A 19,370-nucleotide genomic window follows, 5' to 3' on the forward strand; every position below is an offset into this window, starting at 1 on the left:
CAACAGGAAACTCTCCTACTTTACTGTTTGGAATGTCAAAGGGTACAGCCATTTTGGAAGAAATGGGGAGAAAGCCAAAACCCAGAGAAATAAGAGGAACATTGAAATCACTTTTACCTTGAACCAGGCACAGCTGAACTTCAGTTTTAATGGATTTGTGAGGTAAACAGGACAGAAAAGTTTTAAAAGTACCTTTTCCTGAAGATAGAGGCTTATAAGAGGAGTCCTTCACTGTTTGGCTGAATCAGAAGTAAATGTTCCTCAGGCAAATACAAAGAGACCTGAGTTGTTCCTGAGCCAGAAAACCAGTTTCCCTGAGACTTGTACTCATAAGTCGGCTTTTGCAAATCGGCTTCTTGATTTGAAGCCTAAATCCCCAACACCTGGATGGTCGAAAGAACCTCACCATACATACCAAAACACTAAGAGCCACAATCATGGTTAAATAGGTTGATACATCTCTCTAAGATAAACACACAAAAATTAGAAAAAACAGACAAAAGTCAGAAAAAGATTTAGATGGTTTGGAAAACAAACTTAATTAAATTTCTTCTCAGGAGGATGGCTTCTTCATCTATGTCTCAAAGAGGCTTATTGGATATAAAACAAAGACAATGCACAGCCCAAAGCAATATAATTACAAGCACAGAAGGGTCACTGAATAGGTAGCAGCTGAAACAACACACCACAGAGAGAGTCCACAAAGATTTCTGATCAAGATTGTAAGTCAATAATGCTTACCTTAAAAAAAAATCAAAGTCAAGTTTGAAAATGTCTTCAGGGAACATAAAAATAGAAAAAGTGACTTAATGGTTGAAAAAAAAAGCACCAAATAGAACACATAGGAAGTCATTCTTTACATCTGAAAGATTTTTTTTTCTCTTTTAAAAAATTTTCAGTAGTTTTACTATGATGCGTCTGTCTAGGTATAGATTCTCTTGTAGTTATTCTGACCTAAGATTTGTAAAGTTTCCTGAACCAGCAAACTGCTTTTTGTTAATTTTGGAAATTGTTGGTCCTTAGGTCTTCAAATATTGCATCTTTCACAACCTCTCTCTACTCCTTTCAGGACTCTAGTAACATGCAATTTAGATTTTCGTATATGTGCTGCCGAAGAGAGCACTGCAATTTAGATTTTAAACCATATCCCATACAGCTCTTATTCTTTGTAAAATATCTATTTTTCTTTCCATGCTCTAATCTGGGTATTTTGTTCTAATCTTTTTTCTAGTTTACTCATTCTTTCTTCAGCTGTGCCTAATTTACTATTAAAACCATCATTGAACTATTAACTTCATTTTTCATTATAGAAATAATATCTGATATTTTGTATTTTTCATTTCCCTGGTGAAAGACTCCATAGTGCTATTTAATCCCTTGGATCTATTACAGTGATTTTTAAACTACTACTGATAAATCCAGTATATGGGTCATATGCATTTCTATTTTTATTAGCTATTTTTTCCTGATAGATTTCCAACATATTTTAATGCCTGATTATGTTTAATTGAGAGATACCGTTATTTGTGGAAAAATATAGAGCTCTTTTGGGGCTCAGGATGATGTTATTGTCTTCCACAGGGGATATAATTTAATTCTTATAGATGATCTTGCTACGAACAGATAAATTTAGTTAATTCAGAAAATGAGCTGTTAAGAAACAGGGCTTAAATTTTTAGGGTATGGGTTTGTTTCAAGTACTCCCTATGAGGTAGCTCATTGGGTTCCAATCCCAAGTGTGGATTTTTTTTTCTTATCAGACTACAAGTTTTTTCTTATTCGGTTTCTTATCAGGCTACAAACTCCTATTGTGGTTACCTTTTCCCTGTAAAATTTCCAAGAGCTCTGTTTAGGACCCATATTCTCCCCACTGCTTTCAGCTAGCCATTTAGCTGATGTTTTTAAATAGCAAAATACCTAGAGGTGAAAATTGACATCAAATGTAAGGTTCACCTCTCTGGAATTCTCTTTTACCCATACTCTTGGCCTTGATACTCCTCCAGCGCCCCCAAATAGATACTCTTTATTTCATATTTTATCCAGCTACTCTAATTATTCACAATGAACAGGTTTATCCTAAATTGACTAGTCTGACACTGCTACAAGAGAAACCCTTCAAGAGATTTCCTTTAGGGATTGGATGCAGATTTATACCAATATTTCCCCTATAATTCATTGGCAAGAATTTGGGCACATGGCCTCATATTGCTGCCATTAATGCTGGAAAATAATGACCAGAACTGACAGATATATTCCCAGCCAAAATTGGAAGGGAGAAGTCTATTACAACGTAAAAGAAGGATGGAGTAAATATTGAGAGACAATTAGAAGGCTCTGGTACATGTATTATACAATTTTCTTACTCATTTTGTCCATTTTCTTTTGTTAGAATGTAATATTTGGGAGGCAGTATTTTTTCTTTTATGTATTTTGTTTTCATTTGTGTCGTGGTTGTAGTACAACATTGTATCCTATGTAACCAGAATATACTGGTACACCATAGATGCTCAATAAATATTAGTGATGTGTGGAAGGACTTTCCAAGCATATTGCTAGATGCCCAAACTGAAATTCTTCTGTTTTTTTTGGAGAATGAGCTTCCATAATTTTAATAATGTTATAATATTAACATAAATTTAAGATATAATAAAATACTTTAATACTAGAAGCATCAACATTCTCTAACAAAGCCAGTGGAATATAGGAAAATATGTCACTTAATATTTTCTTTTTGACAAAACAACTTTAACTTCATCAAACATTTTTTAAAATATAGTTGTCAGAACTACTAATTATATTTTTCATTACCCTTTGGACATACTCAAGAGTGTTAGTCTTCTTAAATGTAATACTCCAAAATAAAAGTTATACCAAAAAAAAAAATGATCTGATCAGTGTTTAAGTTTAATGAAGGAAAAAAAAGCCCCATTGGCTCATTTATTTACCATATTCTTGATTCATGTTGCTGTAGAAAACTTAAACCACTGAGGTAGCAGAAATTTCTTCCGAGGATATGAAGCAAAGTGAACAAAACTGTGAATAATTAACTATCCCTGAGATTGATGGTAGAGGGACATGACCAAATAAAAGTTTATAAATTAAATGTATAGGGATGAAAAACTGAGGTATCCAAAATAAAATTGAAGCCAAATCTGTATCTTTGAACATTCAGTAAGAAGTACAGTAGACAAGCTGGCACCCGGGACCCTTTGCTGCAGTGCTTGCACCTGGACAAATGTCTCCTCAGCAACAAAATACAAAGAAAATATATGGGACTAAAAGTAGCTGCGCACATGCATAGTTGGGGCAATTTATGGACAACGAGATACAAAAAGACCAAAAGCCCAACTGCCACTTCTGAAGAGCCAGGAGCAAAAGCAGGGCACTGAGCATGCCCCCTGCACTCAACACCACCAAAGGGGTGGGCAGACCACCTAAGCCATCCTCCTGCCCGACCCCTGGATACACCCCTACTCTCACCCCATATAAGGAACCAGCTCGCCCCACCCTGGGGAGCAAGCAAGGGAACCTGTTGCTTGTTTTCACTCACTCCTGCTACAGCAGGGGCCCCAATAAAGCCTTGCCTGAATTTTCTTGTCTGGCCTCTTATCAATTTCTATTGATTAAGGAAGGCTAAGAACCCAGGTCGCTAACACTTCCACCTTTTCCGGCTTGGAAGGTGGAGTGAGGGGGGTCATAAGCCAAGGAATGTGGTGGCTCCTGGAAGCTGAGAATAGTCTTCAGCTGATAGCCAGACTGATAACTTGCTATCAGTCTTCAGCTGATAGTAAGAAAGCAGCGAGATTTGTTCTATAGCCACAAGGATCTAAATTCTACTAACAACACAAACGAGCAAAGAAACGAATTCATCCTTAGAATCTCCAGAAAGGAATACTACTGACACTTCATTTTAGCCCTGTGGGACCCATACCAAATTTCTGACCAGCAGAAATGAAGATAGAAAATTTGTGTTGTGTAAAATGCTCATTCTGTTGTAATTTGTTACAGTAGCAATGAGAACCAACACCAAAGCCTATGGACCCCATCTCAGGAAACAGTAAAACATATCTATTTCAAATAAGTTATTACAAATGTGCTAAAAACACACATGTGCAAACACACACACACACACTTGAAACTCTTATGATTACTAAGTCCACTTCATCTTAAATTTAAGGTCCCTCACGAAAATCTTAGGAGTAAAAGTAATTTAAATTTAGAATAGAAAATATCACTGGGGCTTTATATTTATGGAAATATAGTAAACACCACTATTCCCTCATTTCAATTTAATAGCGATCTTCAAGTGTATGCTTTATTAGTTTAACCATTATTAGATCATTTTCAAAGAGCTTGGGAAATGTATGTGTAGGTAGAATTCAAACTCTAGGTATCTGCTCTGTTGTACTTATATAAAACCAACACTAGGTTTTAAGGTTTTTATCCTCTAAAATAAAGCCAACTGTTATGGTAGGTTATAGTAGGTTTTATATAGCAGGCTTAATGTTCTCTGTATCTCTCCTGCCCTAGTTTTTAGGACAAAGCCAGAGAATTACAACTGCCTGAGGGCTAGAAAGATTATTGTTGACACAAGACCAAAGAATAACTTAGTGTCATCATAAAATCACCCTGTGCAGCTATCATTAGGAAAAAAGAAACTATGTCTATGGTAAAATTATTCCATTATAAACTAAAATAATTTACATCAAAACAAAGTTAATGCCATTATTTTGGGTGTGAATTTTGGTCCTTACATTGCTGTCTAACAAATTATAACACTTTTAAGAGTGAAGAACCTCTGAAAGGGTCTGTGAGGTGGATTAGATAAAGGAGTATCCTGAATAAAGCACTACACAGCACCAAAATGGTACCTTATGATATTCCTACAAGAAGGACCATATATAAAAGAGATGTACAGTTCTTGACCAATTCCTTTCACAGCCATTTTCTAAATAATACTATAACAGAATGTGCTGTCTAGTTTTTGTGACAGTCTACATACTTATTCATAGAATTTATCAAATTTTTGTTTTATTATGTATAAGAATCTGTTATTGGTGATGAGAAACAGCCAATTAAGACTTAAAGCTGTTTCCACTGGGAATTCAAGGTCTATTTAGCAGTCTGGATTTTTATACTTATTATGGTATAATAAATTCTAAACCTTCATCATATACATTTTATAGCAAGCATCGAGGGTAAGTCTTAGTCAGCAAATTCAAAAGTTGGCAAACTGCGGGCCACAGGCCAAATCCAGCTGACTGCCTGTTTTTGTAAATAAAATTTTTCCTGAAAACAGTCATGTATTTTTTTGTTGTTTTGTTTATTTGTTTGTTTTCATTATCTTGTCAACTATCTTCTATGTCCATTGCTTATTTTTTCATTGGGTCTTGTTTTCTTTTTTTAAATTTTTATTTACATATTGTTTATGTTTATTGTTTATGGCATATTGTTTCACACTACAGTGACAGAGTTGAGTAGTTGTAACAGAGACTATGGCCCACAAAGTCTAAAATATTGGCCCTTTATAGAAAAAAAAAGTTGACTACTGATGTAACTGAAGGTAACATTTGCCTATAAACAAATAATATCAATAAAATATTAATAGCATATAATATTTCTATCATATAAAATATGATAGAAAAGAGATGTTAAGGTTTACCTTTAAGATCAGGGAAATTTTCCTAGAGGAGATAATGTTTCAGTTAAGTCTTACAGCATAGACTGAAGTCTACCAGCTGGATAAGGGGTGATAAGGCAATCCAAGCAGCAGAGTTCACCACACAAGGAAGACATATTTATACACACACACATACAAACACACACACACATAAACACACACACACATATATATTCAGCCTTAAAAAAATGTTACAGATCCTGCCATTTGCAACAACATTGATGAACCCGGAGGACATTATGCTCAGTGAAATGAGTCAGACACAGAAAGAAAAAAAAAACTGCATGATCAACTTATATGTGAAATCTAAGTAACATCGAATATATAGAAGCAGAAAGGAGAATAGTGGTTACCAGGGGTGGGAAGGTGAGGGAAATGGGGACATGTTTGTCAAAGGGAAAAAAGTGGCAGTTATATAGGATGAATAAGTCTAGAGATCTAATGCACAGCATGGTGACTATGGTTAATCATATTATATTGTATAGTGGAAATTTGTTAAAAGGGTAGATTTCAGATGCTCTCACCACACACACAAAAAAATTGTAATTATGTGAGGAAATGATATGTTAATTAGCTTGACTGTAGTAATCATTCCTTTATGTATATGTATATCCAATCGTCATGGTGTATACCGTAATATAAACAATTTTTACTTAAAAGTAATAACATTTTAATTTATATTTTAATTATTTTTTATTGGAGTATAGTTGCTTTACAATGTTGTGTTAGTTTCTACTGTACAGCAAAGTGAATCAGCTATACGTATACATGTATCCCCTCTTTTTTTGAATTTCCTTCCCATTTAGGTCACCACAGAGCATTGAGTAGAGTTCCCTGAGCTATACAGTAGGTTCTCATTAGTTATCTATTTTATACATAGTATCAATAGTGTATATACATCAACCCCAATCTCCCAATTCAACCCACCTCCCCTTTCCCCCCTTGGTGTCCATACGTTTGTTCTCTACATCTGTGTCTCTATTTCTGCCTTGCAAATAGGATCATTCAGACCATTTTTCTAGATTCTACATATATGCATTAATATAAAGTATTTGTTTTTCTCAATAATAAAATTTTTAAAAAGACACAGAACCCTCATGTTCATAACAGCATTATTTACAATAGCAAGGACATGCAAACAACCTACGCATCCATCGATGGATGAATGGATAAAGAAATTGGGTTATATATACACAATAAAATATTATACAGCATAAAAAAGAAGGAAACCCTGCCATTTGCAACAACATGGATGGACCTTGAGGACATTATGCCAAGTGAAATAAATCAGACAAAGACAAATACTACACTTATATGTGGAATGAAAGTGGTCAAAGTTACAAATTTCCAGTTATAAGATAAATAAGTACTGGGAATAGTTAGGAAAAGATAGTTAGGAATAGATAGGAAAAGATAGTTAACACTGCTGCATAGTATATTTGAAAGTTGTTGAGAGTAGATCCTAAGAGTCTTCAACACAAGGAAAAACAATTTTTCCTTTTTTTGTATCAATATAAGATGATGAATGTTAACTAAACCTATTGTGGTAATCATATCAAAATATAAGGACATCAAATCATTATGCTGTCCACCTTAAACAGTGCTGAATGTCAATTATATCTCAATGAAACCAGGAAAAAAAGAATTCTACCAAAGTTAAAACAAAAGACATAGCAATGTTGAAGATAATGATTTATGCAAATAAATATAAGTATTCCATAAAATACATAAGAAGGAGTGGGAGAAGATGAGATGGAGACTCAGGAAGAAAATGAAAGGTCATTGATGTCATGATTTGTTAAATAGTAGTTTTATGTTGTGTTTTATATCATTTCCCCATAGAATCAATTTGCAACATGAGCTGGAGATGACTATAACTGAAAATAAGAACACAAATGAGGAGCATAACTCAATAATACACATGAGAGATGGTAAATTACAGGGAGGGTTGAGAAGAGGAAAATGATTGAATGGGTCTTTAGGAGGAAGCATTTCCAGAACTTAGTAACTGACTAGAGACATGAGGTTGAATGAAGAGAAAATGAAGCTTTATAGTATCCAGTTCAGGCTAACAGACGCCACCAATCCTCACCTGAGATAGGAACAAAAGAAGAAGAGGAAGCTGTAAATGGAGGATAATATAAATCAGTCTTAGTTTGTGAAAGTCCTCAGAGAATCTTTGATCCATTTAAGTCATTCTGAAATAATAGGTTATAGTTTTGTTCTGTTTTGTATGGATGTCTTCTGCTTTCAGTATCTATTTTCTAAGGATATTATTTGGTTTTCATTCTCATTTAGTTCATAATCACGTTATCAAGAGTTTAACTACAATTTGCATGGCTTGTGTCTGTGTGTGAGTGGGAAATTTGTTTTCCTGAACTTTTAGAAGGACGTGTGGCTCAGGTAGCTTTTCTAATTTGAAGTAGCCCCCTTCACTATTTTTGTGTAAGGAGACATAGATAGATAGATAGATAGATAGATAGATAGATAGATAGATAGAGATATAGATGTAGTCATAGCTTATTTTCTGAGATTTATTGAGTCTGTCCCATTCCCTCATTGTTATCACAATGTTCTCGTCCTTTCTATCATCCTTCTGCTTTTTAATTTTTGGCCATGCCTAAGAGTTTCTCCTCAACCTATAGACTTGTCCAAGAAGTTAGCCCTGGCTGATTAGCTTTGTAGGATCATAGGCACTCCATTGTACCAGCCTGTTCAGATCCTTCACACTCACCAACTTTTGGATTATACAAAATCCCTTCCAGTTGTAGCTGCTTTTCAGTAAATAACTATTGGATATTTTGAATGTTTCCTGATTCCAGATCTTTCATACTCCTTATTTCTTTCCTCTGCACAAAATTGATTCCATGCAGGTCTTACAAATGTTGAAGGCCTTTCACTATATGTCTGTATTTTGGGGTTCATAGGGATACCTTGTCAATTAGCTTTGTTGTAAATATCTACAATGTCTTTGAGTTATTGCTTTTGCTAATTAGTTTCTATGTGTGCTTAATAAGAGGACTCTGGAACAATTCAAAACAATACCATTGCTGCCTTCTTCCCAGAATCTTCCACATATTGGTTTTTAATTATTTGATATTAATGTTGCTAGAGATGAAATGAGAGCAATTCTACATTCATTGATCATTTAGATTTAAAAAGAATTTTTCCATGTCTTCTAAGCAACACATAGTAACATAAGGAATAATTTAAGAGACGGGTAACTGAGTCTGGTTGTTTATATAACTTGGAGTTTAATGGCACAAACTCTGAAATTATGGAGTGCTGAATTAAAAGGCCCTGATTTTATAACTCAGCTCAGAAGTCTATATGTGACTTAAAATTGTATATAAAACCACTATTGCATTTATTGAAGCTGTTATTCCTTGCAGAACAATTTAGGCTTATCTTTTCCTTATGAGTACACACAATGCAACTGAATCTATGCTTTCCAACATATCTTGTTTCAGCAGTCCAATCAATATTAATAATCAGAACTTTGGGTTTATGTCTAATCAAGTGTACAGTAGGAGCTTTACAAAGTTTCTTCCTCTTCTCTGCCTACATTAGCTTCACCAGAGATAATTAAATTGTATCATGTAATTGAAGAGGCAGAAACTAGAAAGGCAGGAAAACAGCAATTTATCCAGTCTGTTCTGGCAGCTCATGACTTTTAACAATGGGTAAGTAATGGGAAATACAGGGAAATTGAAAGAATAAGCAAAAGGCAGTTTTCCAATAAAGTATTCATTAATATAGGATAATTTATAGATATAACCAACTGTTTTTATTTACTACCATTTTAAATACATAAAATTGGCTTTCAGATTAAGATATTGGATTATGAAAAAACATGTAATAACTCTCCCCTGTCTTGAGACCTCATTTCGATATAAGAAAAAAAAATGTTAAGGTATGTGTAGTATCAGAAAAGGAATAAAACAAGAAATTTCAACAAATTTATGAAATATAAAGTAAATAAATAAAGCAGAAGTTCCTGCTTAAAGAGAAAGTAGAAGATGAACTCAGCCTATTTTACATAAACCTGGAGAGGCTCTGAACACAAAGACAGAAGGTGAAAGAAAAATAGGAATCAGTGGGATTCAGAATACAGTGGGAATTATAACATCAGTGAAAAGTTCTTCCTCTAGAAAGAGTTCATAAATGATCTAATGAGATAAAAAGAAAAAAGATGGTAGAACCCCAGGGTCATGTCCTCTTAACTCAAGTTTTGAGGGTCCCCCTAAAAATGCCTCAATTCCCAGACATCCATCTAAACTAAAGCATACCGAGTTCTCCATGGGCCTTTCAAGGATCACCAAGCATGTTAGGAAAGCCTGAAATATGAAAAAGTAAGGATAAGATTGAACAGAAATGCTTAGCAGAAAGAAGAGAGATAAATCAGGCAAAGAAAAGGCCTTTAATAATTTTCATGAGACATATTTGAAGCCATGACATTTCTATGAAATAAAATTAGGGTGTTCTATAGAAAAAGAGACAGAAACCTATACCAAGAAGAGAGACAGAAACAGAAAGAATAGAAAGGACATCAGTTTCATTAATGCTAAGATAGGGCAGTGCCTCAAGCTTCTCCAGGAAAATAAAAATATAATTTATATATGTATAATTTTATTTCATTTTGAGGAATTGGCTCAAGCAATTGTAAGGGCTGGTGCGTCTGAACTATGTAAGGTAAGCTGGCCGACTGGAAACTCATGTGGGAGGTGATGTTTCATTCTGCAGGCAGAATTTCTTCTTCTCTAGGGAAACCTCAGTTTTTGCTCTTAAGGCCTTCAAGGAATTACATGAAGTCCACCTCATTACTGGGGGCAATCTCCTTTATTTAAAGTCCCTGATGATAGATATTAACCACATCTATAAAATGCCTTCACAGCAATACCTAGATTAGTGTTTTATAAATTAGCTGAGTACTGTAGCCTAGCCAAGTTGATACCTAAGACATTTAGACCAAATACTGTGCTGAACACAATAGAATGTGTTGGTTAAAATATGGATCCTCTTTTCTTAAACACATCACAATGATGACAGGATAATAAGAAATTACCAGACAAAATTCTAAGAGAAAATGGGTCATAAAATATGTACGAAAAACACCAGAGCAACAAAAACAATTTTGCTCTGAGGACTAGCTGCCCATCCTGGCAAACTTGGGCTTTCCTTTGGGGGATCTTATATATGGGAATAACAGGAGCGAAGGCCAAATCCCTTCCTTATGTGGGCAACTCTTAGGGGAACTTGTCCATTTTAAGCTGGGTCTCGAACAAGATCTGCTCTCAGGGTTAAGATGAAACAGAAGTGAAATTGCTCAAACTTCACAGAAAGTGATAAGGATTCCTTGATGCTAGGTGGAGCAGAGTAGAAAAATAGGAAAGGAAAAATTCATCCTAGAAAAATTATGGTTATAAAAGAGTCATCATATAGATTTGCAAACCGGGATCACATGTAAACCTTTTGAGAATCAAAAATGATTTATCAGAGTTTCATCATAATTGAACATACAAAGTTAAAGCAATCTATAAAATTTCTGGAAGATAACATAGGAGAATAAGTTTATGATCTTGAGGGAGGGAAGGATTTCTTAATCAAGACACAAAATAACACTAATAAGAAAGAAAAATATCAATATGTTCATCTACTTAAAATTAAGAACATCTATGCATCAGAGGACAGCGTGAAGTGAGTGAAAGACAAGTACCAAATTTGGAGAAAATATACATAATAATATAACAAAAAAGAATGTATATAGAGATACATAAAGAACTCCTTTAAATCAAAAGGTAAAACACAGATGCCCTAATAGAAACATGAACCCCCAAAAAACATGATTATGCATTTCACACACACAGAAAAATCCATATCAAAAAGGATGTATTCCTTCACACATTTCGTACTTGCAGATAAAAGTGTTCATCATAAGTCTAGCTACAAATGACGTATGTTTGGCATGTTGTAAGTATTGACATTTTTAAAGAGAACTATGACATCACTCTTTCAAATGGATAAAATGTCATTTAAATTCTATAATGATTTGATACCACTGTCATCCATCTAAAAAATACATAAAGAAGCTCTTCTTTAACAATGAAGATAGATAGATAGACAGATAGATGATAGATAATAAAGATATCTATTAGTAGTCATCAGTGGAATCCACATTTAAATAACATTTTCCCAGAATTATGTGAGCAGGAATCAAAAAATTAATCACATAATATATTGCATGATTTTATTGGGAGATTGATGGATTTATTGGAGTGTCTTTAAATTAGCAGTTCAGGGCTCAAGGGGAAATCAGCTATTGTGTTATATCCAACTTTGCACATCTCTGGGCTTTATTTTATTATACATCCACCAGCTTAGCCAATTTTTTTTAAAAAATAACCTAACAATGTCAAGAGCTGGCAAAGATATGAATCAATGCTTATTCTTATGTACTTCTGGTGGGAGTATATATTGAAACAGCCACTTGGTAAAAACAGTTGGGCTTAATATAGTAAAATCCCAAAATACATATTTTTGACTTAACAAATCCACCCCTAGATATAAACCCTAAAGAAAATTATACATATGAACACTGGGATAAATATATACGAGTTTATGAGAGCTTTGCCTACAATATTTCCAAACAAGAAACAATCCATATGTCTATCAATAATAGAAAAGATACATCTATCATGCTATGCTCATACAATGGAATATAATACAACAGTGAAAATTGAATGTAGATACAGGTACTTTTAAAAAGAAATGAATCAAATATAAAAGAGTTTGAAAGTGTTAAGACATAAAGAATATGATTTAATTTTCATTTTTGAGGTTCTATACCAGATAAAACCTAATTATATTTTAAGGATGCAGAATTATATTTTTAGATGACAAAACTATAAAGAAAAACAAGGACATAACTAATTCAAAAATCTGGATAGTAATTACCTGGAGGTGGTAGCTGGAGAGGAATGGGTAAAAGAGAGAAACTGTGATTGGACAAAACAGCAGTATTCTATAACTTGACCTGGGCCATGCATACATATATGCTTCCTTATAATTATTTATTAAACTATTTACTTTTGTCTTGCATGTTTTCTTTACTAATGACCCCGAAGGGGAAGTAAAAGGAATGTTGAATAAAAGAGGATATTAATATATGGTGCTTGTACAACACTAATTTAATTAAGATTCTGATGCAGATCCTGGGTATTTTTAAAAAGATGTCCAGGTTATGCTAGTGTGGATCCAGAGTAAAGAATCACACATCTGGGCGAGCAATTTCTGGCTATAACATAAGAACTCTGTGGCGTCAGAGATATTTCAGAAACACCATGAGTTAAGACACACTTTCTATAGACTGAGTTGAAGTATATATCTATGTAAATGACACACAAATACATTAAAATATTCAAAAATTAATTATACTACTTACACTATTACCTTTAGCTAATTTTGACTAGGTACTATCTCCATATTGTAAAATATTGAAACTTTTAATAAATATTTAAATAAAAATGTGTGATGTGAAAAGTAAGTCTTCTAACTCCTAAGCCTATCCTATTCCCTTTCCAAAGGTCAATGATTCTTAACTGTTTCCTCTGCACTCTTCCAGAGATAGTCTGTTTATATATGCATATATATATATGCATATATAAACACGTATATCACTTTTGTTCACACAGAGTGATAAATATACACTACTCTGCAACTTGCTATTTTCACTTCACAGCAACCAATATATATGCAGCTGCCTTATGGCTTTTAGTGACCACAGTGTATTGCTTTTATGTTTGTGTATTGTCATTTTTCAAATATGTAGGTGGTAAGATTATTAAAGGATCATCTCATTTTAAATAGAAAAATGGAGAACAAGAGAGAATGCTAGGAAATATTTTAAATGTCCTGCTGAAAAATTAATAGAAAGACTGCAGTGTAAAACAGAATATATATTTTGAAACAAAAACAAGACTACCAGCAATACGTGGCAGAGCTTATTGATTAAAAGAGGGAAAGGCAGAAGCCTTTGCCTCCCAAGCACTCAGAATGCAGCACAGACACTGATGAAAAAAAAAGCCTCTGGTTTCCCAGGCTTCACACTAAGCACATGAAAGTTTTTGCCCAATGCTGAAAGAATTTGAAAACTAAGGAGCACTAAGGATAACTACAGCAACAACAAAACCCCAGACCAGCCAAACCAGCGTCTACATTGACTCACCTCATTGTGTTGGCAGCTTGAGGAAGAAAGAAGTGTGTGCATTGCCAAGCAAAAATACTATACCTTAGGTTCAATTGTTCTTCTGCACACAATGTTCAGCATAGAGTTGAAAATAATAAGACACAAGAAAGTGAGAAAAAAAAGCAACAGATCTTTAAGCGTGGCTCTGCTGACTACTGATAAGAGATAAACTAATTCATAGAACTAGAGCCAGAAATGGCCCTAATGATGGAACAGTTAAACTGGGATTGTAAATAACTATTATTTAAAGGATATAGTATAAATGATGGACACTGTCCGAGGACAGATGGGATATTGTAGAGGAGTGATTGAAACTATTTTTTAAAAGTCAGCTATATATGCTGGCAATAAAAAACAAAACAAAACAAAAAAAGACACAATATCAGAGAGACATAAAAAATTCCTTTGATGGGTTTTTCAACAGAATGAACACCACTAGAGGAAGAAATAGTGAACTTGAACAATGATAATTAGATATTATCCAAACTGAAACACAAAAAAGAAAAAACAGAGTAGAGGAAAACAAGCAAACCGAAAGCAGTAGAGCACCCACGAGCTATGGCACAATTTTAAATTATCTAATATAGATGCATTTGGAGTCCCAGAGGTAAAGAGAGAGGAAATATGAGAAGTATTTGAAGACCTTACTGACAAGAATTTTCCAAAATTAATGAATGACGAGAAGCCACAAATGCAAAAATCTTGGAAATCCCATGCAGGAAAAGTACAAAGAAAACAGAGCTAGACACATATGCAAGAAAAACCCTACCTTGCACCATATATAAAAATTAATTTGAAATTGATCATAGAGTTAAATGTAGGCACTCAAACTATAACGCTCCTAGGAGAAAGTATAGGAAAAATCTTTATAACCTAAGGGAAGATTTTTTAATATGTGATACAAAGAAAAACATGAAACATAAAAGACAATAATGAGGCACTATATTGTAATTTTAAAGTTCTGTTGCTTGAAAAAACATTTAAGTTAATAAGAAGATAAGACTCAGACTGGGAGAAAATATTTGCAAATGACATTTCTTGCAAAGAACCTGTATCCAGGATATAACAGAGAAGCTTAAAATTTAATAAAATAAAGACAAGCAGCTCAATTTAAATAATGAGCAAAAAAAAAAAAAAAAAAAACCAGACATTTCACCAAAAGAAGGTACACAGAGAGCAGGTAAGTACATGAAAAGTTGCTTAACATCATTAACTGCAACAGTAATACAAATTGTGTGACAATAAGATTCTACTTTACACAAACTAGATTAGCTAAAATTAAGACTGTCAATTATATATAAATTCAGTTTCTGGGCCTCAGTCTAATCAAAACTGTAAGCTAGGTTAAAGCTTCGTGCTTTTGGTTTCTTTGTTTTAATAAAAACTAATGCTCAATTTCTGAAATATTCTAAACTATCATCAATCTGATATGGAATGTGCTTATTTTTTCTATATTCTCTAATGTCTGCATATATATTCTGTATCTTAACAGAAATATGGTAACAAAGTCTATGATTTTTCCCTTGTGGAATGAATCACTCTAGGGGGAGGGGGAGGAATTCCATAACGACTTACCTGGTAACTTTTTACAGTCACTTAAAAAACATGTGACATCTAGAGCTATAAGTTAATTTGTTCTTTCATTAATCTTTTATTGAAACATATTTTGTCTCAGATTCTCTACTAAACATTGTCTTCAAGGATATTAATACCAGATTGTTTGGTGATCATAGTTTGACTTAATTTAATGCTTTTGAGATGCATTCATATGTTTGCATGTATCTGTTCTGTTTTATTTCTAAATATTATTCTATTGTATGACTATTACACAATTTTTTAATTCATTCACTAACTGAAGAACATTTGGGTTGTTTTTACTTTTTCTGATGATGAATAAAATAGCTATAAATATTTACACCCAGGTCTTTGTGTGGACGTATGCCTTCACCCATTTGGATAAATTTCTAGGAATAAATTAGCTGTGGTAGCATGTGTAGTAGCATATGGTTCAATATATCTTAATAGGGCGTCCCTGGTGGCGCAGTGGTTGAGAGTCCGCCTGCCAATGCAGGGGACATGGGTTCGTGCCCCGGTCCGGGAAGATCCCACATGCCGCGAAGCGGCTAGGCCCATGAGCCACAACTACTGAGCCTGCGCGTCTGGAGCCTGTGCTCCGCAACGGGAGAGGCCACGACAGTGAGAGGCCCGCGCACTGCGATGAAGAGTGGCCCCCGCTTGCCGCAACTGGAGAAAGCCCTCGCACAGAAACGAAGACCCAACACAGCCAAAAATAAATAAATAAGTAAATAAATACATTTATTTAAAAATATATATATATATATCTTAATATACAACAAACTGCCAAGTTTGTTTCCATACTTCTACCATTTTGAATTCCTATTAGAAATGTATAAAACTTTCAATTACTCTACATGCTTGTCAGCACATATAACCCACACAGGTTTGCAAATAAAATTAGTGCAGTCCACCAAGTAGATTTTAATCTGCCAAAATATTTAGTGAAAATACTGCCAAATACAATAATTTTACCAATGGGAATACTTTTAGAATCACAGTCTAATAATATTTGTAAAAATGAACCTAAATGCATTTAGGATTGATTTGTTTTACCTCACCTTGATTGTGAATTGTTTCTCTAATTTACTCTGTAGTCTTTGCAAATAATTTAACTCTGTTTCTCAATTCTTCCAACTTAAAATGGTTACAATTTCAAGGAGTCTATGGGGAAAAATTGCAAAACTATGAGGTAAATATAAGTTTTCAAATCTACATCAATTGAAAGTCTCACTTTATGGATGAAATGTAAAAAAAAAAAAAAAAAAATCATAACACTATCTGTCTCAATTAGCACAAGTCCAGCAAGCAAATAGAAGAAAAAGAAGCAAATAAATAAAAAGATTTTTGCAGGAGGCAAAAAGCTATACTCAACTAAATTCAACTGGATTAAAGCAGTATAGCAGTGATTTATAATAGTCAGTTAGGGTACTGGGGAGTGTTGAAAGAGTTAAGGGTCCTTAATTTTAGAGTGAATTTTCAAACGAAGAAAAGTTTAAACTTAATTTTTAAAAACATATAGTATTGTTTGCTATTTACGGAAGCCCACCTACTAAGCAGGGACATCTAATTGTATGAAAATTCAGCAGTTACAGAGAGATAATCTCAAAAGTCTTGTAAAGTCTCTCCTCTCCTAAAATAATACAGCCATTTCTTAGCTAATATTCTACTAAGTAGAGTCCTGGCTAATTTTTTTTACATCCCAAGCTAGGTTAGAACACATAGGCTATTTCAAATCCAAGTGTGGGTGAAAATGATGACTTATACTTCGTCCAGAGTTATTTTAACTTTGAATTCTTGGAAGTCATCAAATAAACAAGGTAAAATATGCAAACCAGATAACAATGCTAGTGAATGGGAACATCTCCCCATTGCCTGTCTCATGTCTCAAAGAAGTACACCTGGAGTCTGATGGTCTTGGCAGGTTATTCAGAGTAAAACATCAACAAGTTTAGGGAATCAGAACCGTGGGCTCATTGCCCTTACATTGCAGCCATATTAGCACTCACAAAGCCACCCACGAAAATAGTTCTGCTGAGTCTTTCTGCAGACTCGGAAATTGGGTGATTCAGGTGGTCCCTTGGTTTGTAAGCACAATGGAATATGGCATTTGGTGGGCATCACCAGTTGGGGTGAAGGCTGTGCCCACAGCGAACAACCAGGAGTCTACACCAAAGTTGCTGAGTACAAGGACTGGATTTTAGAGAAAACACAGGATGGCGATGGTCAGTCTTTGATGAAGTAGCCAGCTTGAGAAGCGTCATAGAAATGGGGAAGAGCCCAGCTTAGAGCATTCGTTTTACAACCTGCGTTCAATTCAAGGACTGAGCCTTGGGGTCCTCATCTGCAAAAACGTGGGGAGTGGTGTCTAACTCTTGTCCTTGTCATAAGGGTAAAAAGGGCCAAAGCATAACGCTTTCAACTGTCAGTAATAATGCTGTAATGGGAGAGGAAACAACTGAGGATCTCCGCGACTGTTTGTTGTGAAATAAAATGGCAAAAGAGTGTGAAAAAAAAAAAAAAAGGAAAAGAAAATAGTTCTGCTACTCAGCGAATTATTTCTACACGATGACCACATACGTGGCTTCCGGGTCTGGGAATTCTTGCTATGAGAACCCTGGGGCCATCTCTTCTTATCTACACTTGCACTTCAGGACTTAGGGGATTTGCACTGGGGTCCAATTAGTGTCATTCACAATGATCTATCACACTTCCATTTTTCCCTTCACTCTTACCTTCATTTTACAGATGTAGAAATTCAAGTTCAAAATGGTTAAATATATTTCTCAAGGCCATAGAGCTGGTCAGAGCAGGATCCATTTTCCCCTAAATGTCAGTCAGAACTTCAGCAACAAATTTTAACAACTCTGCAGCACTGTCTTTTCCAACAGATAAAAAGATTACTTGCCCTGGATGGTCAAATTAGCCGTAAGACACTTTTGGCCCATGGAAACGATAGCCAGCTAAATGAAGGAATTTTCCTGCATGACCTTGGGAATGTTCTGTAAACCCTCTATACCCTCTATACCTCTTCCTCATCTGTAAAATAGGTACAATAAAATAATGCCTACCTCATAAGGTTGCTATTGAATTAAATGAATTAATAATTGACAAGTAGCTTAAAGAGGATCTGGTTCAACCTCAGTGTCTTATAAGTGTCTGTGACCTACGATTATGATGGTGATAATGGTGATTTTTCCTTTTAGGGATGGAAAGAGAGAGTCATTTGTCTGTAGTGCCCAATCATGGAAAGCAAATATGTACCTCAGATATTCTGGGAATACTGTCTTTGGAGATCATGTTTAAGTTCACCAGCATCTCAGGTTTTAGCAGTGACCTAGAAATCCTGCTATCAGCAAAAGATATGATTTTGATTTTGTCCACGGCCACTACAAATGACTTGAGTTTTATTTACCCATAATCAGTACCAACCATCCCAATAAAAGTCAAGTCTCCTATACAATTCTCTATGCTTACCTAATACTATGTTTCCCTTTTGTGATTTCCTTTTTCCTTCAAGTCTATTTCAAATATTCATTTAACTTGATTTCACTTTTATGAAAATATATGATGGAGAGAATAGACTATGCTATGATATGCTTCAGGCTTAAAAATCCCCCCTAGGGATTTTTCAGGTCTTAGTCTATTAACCATCCCCCTCCACTCCCTGCAATGGATTTGAAAACGCAGCATCTGAAGACAAACTTCACATATTTTGAATTGTGGCCTAAAGCCAGCCTACTTTACTACTTAGAGAATGCTTTGAAGCCTGAAATTTACTTATTCAGGCATAGGCACAAATCCAGCAGTTCTACTGTTTCTGGAGACTCATTGCTAATAGTTAACAGACTCTTGTGCTTATTCATTTAA

The 19,370-nt window shown here is 34.5% G+C and overlaps 1 protein-coding gene across 15 annotated transcripts in view; it reads right to left on the bottom strand.

Annotated features, from left to right (window-relative positions):
* LOC309632716 (uncharacterized protein) overlaps positions 1–17,528 on the bottom strand; it is a 338,702-nt gene extending 321,174 nt beyond the window's left edge. For 14 of the 15 annotated variants that reach the window (XR_014247015.1, XR_014247016.1, XR_014247017.1 and 11 more), the window contains exon 1: positions 193–17,528. The gene's annotated coding sequence lies outside the window, so the exon portion shown is untranslated. The remainder of the gene's footprint in view (positions 1–192) is intronic. The other variant, XM_082400505.1, reaches the window with a different exon arrangement.
* Positions 17,529–19,370: the final 1,842 nt, after the last annotated feature.

Source organism: Balaenoptera borealis (genome assembly GCF_965194805.1).
Source record: "Balaenoptera borealis genome assembly, chromosome: 7".
NCBI classification, from domain to species: domain Eukaryota; kingdom Metazoa; phylum Chordata; class Mammalia; order Artiodactyla; family Balaenopteridae; genus Balaenoptera; species Balaenoptera borealis.